Source organism: Armigeres subalbatus, unplaced genomic scaffold, assembly GCF_024139115.2.
Source record: "Armigeres subalbatus isolate Guangzhou_Male unplaced genomic scaffold, GZ_Asu_2 Contig38, whole genome shotgun sequence".
Lineage (NCBI taxonomy): Eukaryota > Metazoa > Arthropoda > Insecta > Diptera > Culicidae > Armigeres > Armigeres subalbatus.
Window position 1 is genome coordinate 163,544 of NW_026943130.1, and position 10,498 is coordinate 174,041.

The 10,498-nt window shown below is 41.0% G+C and overlaps 1 pseudogene; it reads right to left on the minus strand.

Moving 5' to 3' along the window:
* Positions 1-3,023: 3,023 nt before the first annotated feature.
* The window catches only part of LOC134204072 (serine/threonine-protein kinase greatwall-like), a 46,254-nt pseudogene continuing 38,779 nt past the window's right edge, over positions 3,024-10,498 (minus strand).

Sequence of the window (10,498 nt, forward strand, 5' to 3'; positions counted from 1 at the left end):
CTAGAAGCAAGAGAGGTCTAGACAAAATCCAGAGTCCGTCATAATATAATCGCTAAAGTGAGGCAAGGCTGGATGTATTATATCTCTGTTGATATTGCCCATAGAATTCGACGAAATCATGGGCCGCTCTTGCGGCCCACCACCATAGAGCAATCATACTACTTCGACCCAGATGACGCTACTGCAGTACTAACACAACAGTGGAGTAAATTGAATGACCTAGTTGAACGCTCCCCTCATCAACATCAACAATACCGAATCATTGGATGTGAACAACTCCAACTCCACGGTAGCCGGGAAAACAGTGGAGAAGGTCGAAAACCAAAACTAGTCAACGTTGGGTGGCGGTATAGGCAATGCACCAAACCCCGAATACTCAACTCTAACGTGGAATCTGTAATGTTATACGTCAGTGATACTTGGTACGCATTAGCAGAGATCTCTTAGATTTGAAAGTATTCATCAACCGATGTCAACGTTTTACAACTCGGACCTGGTGGTCTCACAACTGGATTCTGAATGTTGAGTCCCATCGACGATGCCATCGAAATCCGATATCAACAGCAACTCCACAGTGTGAATGGACGTAGGCCTTCCATACACCACGTAAGAGCGGCGACGAAACCCTAACAGAGAAATAAATGAAGCCAATAAGAATCAGGGCCCAATTCAAGGAAGGAGATCTTTTACGTTGGCCCTATGTTCCCTAAAAAGTTCTCAGAACACGAGAGTGAGTGTGTGATGATTGGATCCCAGTTTATAAATACCCCATGTATATGGGGCTGAGAAGGAAACCAATTTGCCATACAGCCTATGTATTGTGTAACTCTGATTAGCTATTTTTACAAAGCAATAGAGATTTATTTTGGAAATGTTTGGAAGAATGTATTACTTGGAACTGTAACTCTCGAAAAGCAAGGTTATTTTCAGTGTATCGTACCTTTGCTTGGAGTAAGGTAAACGAAAATCTGCAACCAGACACCTGAGAAGACATCTCAGATCGTGTGGGGGTCGGGAAGCGCCCAGGCAGCAATCGCCGTCCATGTGCCGAAATGACCTGCTTACGACTGTACAGAAACCCCTGCAGCTGATCCGCGCATATTTCTTGTATGGGTGAGTTTAGCGTTCATTGCATCCTCTCTACGGGTTTGTCCGAGGTAGCTATCAAGTAGCATGGCATTCCAATAATTTTAGGATCGTGAGCATGCCTTATATGGCGTGCTCCACCGATTCTACTTTAGACGTCACCTAAGTATTCTATAGTCCGTGAAGTCTGCAATTCCGAGCTTATGCAAGAACGTCATGAAACAACCATGTTCAAACAACACATATGTGATTTCAGAAGTACATCTGACCATTTCCCCTATTGATTAAAAGCTTTTAATCCTAGCAGTGCTTTGGTGTTATGGGTTATGGGAAATTTTGGTGTTATGGATTCAACAGTTTACTTAGAGTTCATTAGCAAAAACAGCATTTTCTAAAAAGAAAAACAAAATTCATACAAAAATAAGTTCCAGTATTTTTTAAATTTAATAAAGTTTGTACTAAATTCACTACTGGATAAATCTGTTACTAATATTTATATTCGTTGCTTTCTCCGGGCATTATTTGCTATCATTTTCCATTAAAATTTAAATTTTTCCATGAAATAATTGCATTTTGAACTTTTTTTTTTGTTTCCTTGTTATTTTTTTTATTCCCTCCCCCCCCCCCCCCCCTCGCACATTCCAAGAGCTGTCGGACATAAAATAAATTTAATATTTGTATCGGCCTAATTACAATATGGAAAGATCCTTTAATTACGTAACGCTTAAAACGATTATTTTCGACCCCTCCCCTTTGTCACCTTTTGTATGAAACATCTGAAAATTTTGTATGTATCGTCAGTCACACTTAGCTCAATATATTTACTAATTCCCAGGCGACCATTCCTCAGAACGTATTATTCCCCAAAAAGTGAAAGTAAAAGTAATTCTATTTTATTTAATTTTCGTTCGCTCAATTTTTAAATCAAACGGTTGCTCGAGATAAGGCGAAACGCGTAATGTAGGCTTTCTTTACGCGTTTGCTCGGTACAATGCGAAAGGGGAGGGGAGACTATTCTTTCTTTCAAATCACGCAATAGCTAGGGATGTAAAAGAGTTGATGATGCCTTCTTTCAAAGCACGGAGCAATGCAAAAACGGAGGAGATGATTCCTTCTTTAAATATACGCGATTGCTCTGGATGATGGATTGTTGGTGCCTTCTTTGAAAGCATGCTTCTTGCCTTCTTCATTGTAAATATCACGAAGTCGATGTTGAAGTCCAGTTTTAAGTTGCGTAAAGAATATGATCATTGGAAATAAGATCATTTTCATTGCGTTATGTCAAACAAACATTAGGCCATTAACATTAGACATTAATATCAAATGTCTTTATGCCAAACGGGGTAGCCTCTTTCTATCTATTGAAATCTCATCTCACAACTGAAACACTAACAGTCTCTTAGCTTAGTATCTATTAAGCATATCCAGAGTTATTAAGTGTACGATTTCCATGCTTCGGAAAGGCGAGAAAATTTGCAACCCAACTGCAACTTGTAGGTATAGAGACTCGATTTCAGTCACCTTAAGCATGGTATGCTTCGCACAAAGCCATATGCCTTATCGCTGAGCTACGGAAGGTATCCACACTAAAGAACAAGAATCTTTTTATAGCAAAAGGAGAATCACGCAATTTGATCTGCTGGTTCAAAATGTCCGCATAAGTTAAAACAGCCTAATCTAATGCAGTTCAGGGGCAGCCTCCCATTTTAGCACGGGAAATAGAGACCGACTAGCAGTGGTCACATCAATGGCAGTGGCAGAGAAAAAAGGTAGGGGTACCATGATTGAACGGAATGAGATCGATTTTTTTACACTTACTCCATTTACCTACTTACCTCAGTGTACTTTATTACATTAAGTGTCAAAGCGCACAGCTTGTAAAAGCGACCGTATCTTTGAGACTTATTTTTCAGACTATGAATTGAATTAACGCTTGCTAGTCTTGAGTATCGAGTTTATTTATCACATAATATCTATCCTTATAAAATAAAAGACATAACAGCTTGCAATTGTTAGGTGTTAATCTACTAGGGAACCCTCTCTACAATTTTCGCACAAACATCCCAGCGTCTGCCGCCCGGATCCCCCTACCGGTCGCTAATACGCATCCATATCAAAATTAGATAATTTTAAATGTTGCATCACGTTCCTTGCCTCGAAGTACCCGGTATCCTGTGGATCATCTGGGTTCGGAATGAACGGTGGCGGCATTGATTCCATGTTGTCCCACTCGACTGGTTCGAAGAAGGACATCGCTTTCATCTGATCGGCCTTGGGCCTCTTGCTGGGATCCATTTCTAGTAGTTGCTCTACCGCCTCGACCGCTCCCGCTGACAGGGCTTCGTCATCCTGGGGCCACTCGATGTTGCGACTCAGAATGTTTTCAAACACTTTCTGTGGTGTTTCGTCGTTGAATGGGGGTACGCCGGTCATGAACTCGTACAAACAGACCCCCAATGCCCACCAGTCGACCTGGGGGCCATGGCCTTGCTGGAGCAGCAATTCGGGAGCAAGGTAGTCCGGTGTTCCAAGGATTCGTTCATCGGACTCCATCGGTGCTCTCCGCACCGATTTCGGTGTCCTGAATGGAGTTTTGACGGTTTTGGGAGTGGTGCCCACATTGGGAACTGAGGAATTGGCCGTGCAGATAGGGGACATGACGGATTCGTCGGTAATTTTGAGGAATGCTTCCGTTTTCCGTAACTGCTCGACGGAAGTAGGCAACGCAAAGCGAGTGTTTTTGAGTTTGGCCAGTGGACCGCCTTCGCGACGCACTTTCTGTGATGAAACCGGCGTGGAGAACATTACGGTGCCTAAATTTTCATTCAAGGGCATTTCGTCGTCGGATAGCGAGCGTACCTTGAGAACGCCCTTGATAGGAGAAGTTGCCTTTCGTTTTTTCGGTGTGCTACTGCCGATGTCCATAACATCGATTTCCTGGGTCAGTCCGGTACTGGCGGTACTTCCGTCCGGATCCGACACAAGCGAGTCAACCCGACTAACCAAGTGTCGTTTGCGTTTAATGCCCCTGAAAGATTAGTTAATTATTAATAAGCGATCTAAATCACATAATCTGGGTTATGCAGAAATGCATACAAAAATGGTCTAGGATTTTACTGGCGCGATTTGCATAAGAGTCCCATGTCGATTTTTGACGTTTTTGGTTTTCTTTCAGAAATAGGCATAAAATGATCTCATTTTTTATACAGAAAAATTTATAAAATAATAGGCTTTGTTCTAGAAATTATCAATTTACGAAATAACAGAACAATGCCTTTCAATATTAACGCATTTGCCCAAAAGTACACGCGGCGCTCCCCAAAGGAAACGACGCACCGCACTTTTTGCTGCCCGTATACTCGATTCTTATGGGGAGATAACATTGCGGCGTTTCCTAGGGTGCGGTTGTTCCTTTCGAATGGGAAACGCTGCGTGGAATCTTGTGCAAATGCGCTTTTGAAAACATTACAAAAGCCGCGCGGTGTATCGTATTTACAGCACCCTACAATATTCAACGCTTGGCAGTTGAAGGAGTTGCTGACCGCCAGAAGCTAGACGAGCGGATAGGTGATGTCAACGGGACTGGTGACGTCAACAGATTGTGGGAGAAAATCCATGAAACCATAACAATAACAACACTGGAAGTGTTGGGAAGTGCACAGCTACGTCAACAAAATTGTTGGTTTGATGAGAAGTGCGAGCGAGTGGTGAACGAGAAAAATGCTATCATGAGTCGGGTAATAGTGGCTGGTGGCTGGCCGATGCAATAGAGAACGGTACAGTTTAGCCGTCCCGGTAAAAAAAACTAGCAGTCCTCCGAATACTCGTCCACCAATCTTATTGGTGAGTACTAGGATCGGTTGTGATTCTCCCGATTGCGCGATGGGCTCTGAACACGGTCATATAAGGCTTGATGCCCACGTAGCGTCGTTTCAACGCAGCGTGCAAAAGGCGTTAAAAGGACGCATGTGCACCGGGAGAAATGAGGCAACGCAGCGTCAACTTGCCGATGCATACCTGCGTTTTTTACGCTGAATGCACGTGGCGTTGAAAGAATGCTACGTGGGCATCGGCCCTAAGTGCGCCCGTGTCAACCCTAGCATGGACCTCACTGCTTGAAAAGACAATCCTTGAATCACAAGCGACTACGTACGACGACGGGTGGAGATAACGATTTGGAGGGGGCTATAGAATAAGTAATTCGACATACCACACAGAAGCAGATGCAGGAGCGGCGAACCCGTTCGCCAGTAGTGGGTTGGTGAGATCACCGCCATCAGTGACAGTAGTGCTACAGCAACAACAGAAGCAGCGCCCTGGGCAGAGCAAGTTAAACAAGCCCTCACAAGAGCCGAAAATAGTGGCAGCGAAGAAATTAGTGGAAGAGCTCTACAATTTCGTGGATGGGAGTTCACAGTTCACGGCACAGTTCCGTCGTACTCTAAAAAGCAAGGGAAAGAGAAACTGGTTGGAGTGGGGAGTACATCAGCCTCCATGACTCTTAAAAGGGCCAGAACCTCGCCGCGAGACGGACGGATTCGACGGGCAGGCGGACTCAAGCGGCAAACGCGGGAGGACGCAGTCGAAGAAACAGACGCTACTTCACAGGGAGAAGGGTGGAGTACCGTAGTAGACCAAAAAAGAAAAGCCTCCGCTGCGTCAGAAACTGCCTAAGGGAGAAGCCGTACTCGTCAAGGCCAAAGACGCTACGACGTATGCATCGTTCCTGAAGAAGGTTAGAGAGGATCCGGAGTTGAGGGACTTTGGCGAGAACGTAGAAAAGAACCAGGCGCACACAAACCGGAGAGATGCTCTTCGAGCTAAAGAAGGAGCCTGCGGTTGATAGCTCGATTATGCAAGAGAGCATTGCAAAATCGCTAGGCGCAGAGACGGAAGTCAAATCCCTAACTCCAGAGATGGTAATAATGTGCAGGGATCTAGACGAGATCACATCGGAAGAGGAGCTCAAGGATGCACTAAAGTCACAGTTTAATGTGGGTGAGGTGCAAATGACTATCCTAATAAGGAAAGCATACGGAGGCACACAAACAGCAATGATTCGTCTGCCAGTAACCGCTGCTAACAAAGCTCTGAAGGTAGGCAATCTGACTGTTGGATGGTCAAAATGCACATTGAAAGCCGCCCCGCCAGTGAACAAACAAATGGAGAGATCCTTCAAATATTTGGGCTTCGGACACCGGACAGGGACTTGTAAAGGTCCGGACAGATCCAACAAGTGTTGGAATTGTGGAGAAACAGCTCATTTCGCGAAAGACTGCACGCAAAGACCCAAGTGCATGCTTTGCACACAAGAGGACGGAAATGACCATCAGACGACTACATATAAGAAGGCGATCGCAGGCCAGCAGTAGTGGAGATAATTCAGAATAATCTGAATCACTGCGATACCGCACAGCAACTGTTATGGCATCGTTTCTGTTGATGTGCGACGTAGCGATAGTTGCAGGGCCGTATCAAGATCCTCCTGATAACGGCAACTGGGTGGCTGATAGAACGGGAATGGCTGCGATTCAAGTTATGGGCAGATTTCCTATCCAAGAAGTGGTAGAGAGTTCATACGAGGGATTAGTGATCGTCAAAATCGGTTGTAGGTCAATGCCCAGATGACCAATCCCCAGAATCAGTTCCCCATAACGGTATTTCCCAGAATTCCATTTCCTAGAACGACCAATTCTCCAGAATGCACCAATTCCCCAGAAAAAAAACCCGGATGACCTACCCCCCAAAAAGAAAAAGGTATCAGTCTAAAAAACTGTTATGTTGTCTTGTCGCTGTTATTTCTATAAATCAAACTAAATATTATATATCTCGCTAAACTTTTCAAAAGGACCTAAGTAACATTTTTTTTTCATGAATTAATTTGAGTACTGCAATCAAAAGCTTTCATGTTGTTCTGTTGATTGCGCCATTCAAATTAATTCATGAAAAAAATCTATTACTAAATACTATATATCTGTTCAAAAATACTTATATTGAAGTAAGCATTTGTCCGGAATGAGCATGCATGAGCATGAGCATGAGATGATCGTACAATTCGTAGTTGCTACTCCGTGATTGACCAGAACTAGCGGAATTGCACAAGGAACTAACAGATGGGACTTGGGATTAGCTCTCCATCCTCAATGTGCACGTTCCGAAAGCTCAACTTTTAATGGGTCAATAACGGCGCCGGCCACCAGTCTTCAAGGTGCAACATGTAAGATGTTCACCTAAGTTTATGCACCTAATCAAACATTGCTTGCTATGTTCGAACTTGAACATAGAAATCTGAACACGAGCCTGAACTCCGATACACCCAGGCGCAATGTACAATGTTCAAACATCAAGTTTAAACTTGGGTTCAAACATGTGCGCTTGCACACGAGAATGCTACGCTTGGGTAAATGAACGGGTTGCTAGGGAAACTATTGTTGATTCTTCACGTTTCCCAGCCTTGTTATTCATATCTCGAATAAAAGAATTTAACCAAACTTCAATGAAGGTATGATTGAAAAATTGAAACATGTTGTGCACATTTTTCGCACTTGCATAACGAAGCGTTTATAGAGGTGAGGTCTTGATTCAGGCCTTTCATTCAGGACGTCTTAGGTTCGAATCTGCTCAGAGCGGAGCTTTTTGTTCCATTTTCGAGGTTCTGAAAGCAAATCTTCTTAGGATTTCGGGATTCTGCAACCACCAAAAAACTGATTAGTTCATATTTCTAAAATTTTGGGAAAAGATTTTTCTGACACGTTTATATGGGGATAATTCATTCTACTTACTTTGCGGTGGTACTTGATAAATATACCGAGAATCTGAAGTGAAGTTCTGGGTTGCATACCCGAGCAGAGGAAAATAGCTCAATATTATCAAATGTTGATAAAATAGTAAAATGAGATATGGACATGATTGATATAAGAGATAAAAGATCAGACGACAATATCAATATTTTGCACTAAAATATCATGAGGAAATCATGTTATGTTATTTGTAAAAAGTGATCAATATCAAGTGCTATTGGTTTGTTCTTATCCATAGCACATTTTGATATTTAATTATTATTTTAATTAATTATTATAAATTTATTTCGGTGCAAATTTTTGATATTGTTGCTTGTTCTTTTATCTCTTATATCAATCAAGTCCATATCATGTTTTGTTATGCTGTTCATGGCTTCTGCCCGGGTAGAGATTTCTTTATTCCAGGGAGAGAGGGTTTTCGACCTTTTTGAAGAACCTTATGATCAACGGGGCTTTAATTCCAGTTTCCTATTTTTTTAGATTATCACAATTGGAGATTTTATCTTTTATGAGAGCCATGTAGTTCACAAGACTTTTATGTTTAAGGATTTGTGGGCTCATTTCTGACCTGGAGCTCCATCGTTTGTGAATTTTCTTTGTATTGCATAATGTCATCGGTGTATTATTTATACATAGCAATATAGAATACATTATGAACAGACCCCCTACTATCTTTTTAAATTTCTATCAATTTGAATTTTTGGTTAACAACCTCCCTCCCCCACTAAACGTGTGTCTTAGAACTTTTGGAATCAACATCTATATTTTATTCACAAGGATGTAATCGATCATTTAGTAATTTGCGTTCGATCATTTAGTAGTTTGTCAATAACTTATTCTAGAAGCTGAATTTCAAAATTTTCAAAATGTGTTGTATGGTGGACTTCAAGTGCGATAGTTTTTCTTCAAATCTGCCAAATGGTTCGTTGTAAGAATTCAACTATTAGTGGAGTTATAGCGCTAGTTGCAGTAACTTCAACTAAATGATTGGAATTTTGCTATCATTTAGTCTATGTTACTGAAACTATAGCCATAACTCCGTTATTAGTTGAATTCTAACAACGAACCATTTGGCAGAGTTGTAGAAAAACCTTCGCACTAGAAGTCTACCATACAACACATTTTAAAATTCAGCTTCTGAAATGAGTTATTGACAAACTACTAAATGATCGAACGCAAATTACCAAATGATCGATAACATCCTTGATTCACGATATGCAAATCCCATCGTATCTAACAAAACAAAATGCATGCTTGCATATGTAACGGATATAATATAATTAGGGGCTACATTTTAGACAGACGAACAGAGACTTATGTGTTTAACCTCGTTTAGAACATAAACGCAAGAACACTTTAAATAATCATTACATTGGAGGCTGCCGGTTGTCTTACGGGAAAATGCACATAATATTCAATTGTTATGAACATTAAGAATAATATCTGAAGATTGTATGCAAAATGTTGAGTAAACAAATTGTTGTGATATTGATATATTGGACCAAGCGCAAACCACCTGACAAGGGCTGAAACAGTGTTGTAAAATGTCATTTGCATTCGTTTGTATAATTTTCCCAGAACTTTTTCCAGAAGGTAGCTATCAATTCATGATGTATGACGAACTTATAGCGCTTAAATGTGCCTTGAACTTTGTCTAACAAGACATTGCTGTAAATATGTAATCTGGGGCGTGGGAGGCAAAATGTCATTCAAATGACATTATGTCAAATGACACGTGACATTTTAGAGATTTTTCACTCTCCAGCCTAAGATGTTATATTTAGAGCAATGTACCCTTGGACAAAAATATAGCCCTACTCAAGCGTTATGAGTACATCTAAAATTATGCAATAAGTTTGGCTTCTAAAGAAAGTTATGAACAAATTAGTCAAATGACATGCAGATGACATTTTACAAGCCTGGGCTGAAAAGTGGCATTTATAAAACTAAAAATCAGTGCTTCGTTCAGTTACGTATTGCTAGTTGAAGAAGCGAATCTATCGCATTTTGAAATCAAACGAAAACGTTAACAAAGAATAGGAAGGAAGGGCAAAAATCCAGATGAGGAGATATGATTAATACAAGATATTTTCAAATAGTTAAATCGTGTCTAAATGGAAAGAGCATTGCATACTTCTTGGCTTTTTTGAATAACATTGTCAACATGTGTTCAAAAGCTTGACATCAATAATCACGCCAAGATATTTAAATCGCTACCTGATCAATTGTTTACTCGGCTTACAAAATTACCATGTATTTTGTTTTCAATTTCAATTGCACATCTACTTAGAGATGTAAATCTTCGTTCAAGCGTGAAACGCAACTGCTAGTTTTAGCTTCAATGAATATCACGTGTCATCAGCAAAAGATTTATATCACAAAATCGTAAGACTCGTCGCATTTAATTTATGTAAATAATAGATAAAATAAGCCCTAATACGTTTCCTGGGCAATCCGAGCGTGTTCTCCATGACTAGAAACAGAATCATTAGAGTAGAGTGGGAAGAGTGCGCGAGGGTAAACTTTCAATTTTTGAAGTAATAAAAAGATAAACTAGCATCACTGCATCAGTTTGCGAGTATTCTGGTCAACTATTATCATGTGTAATTGTA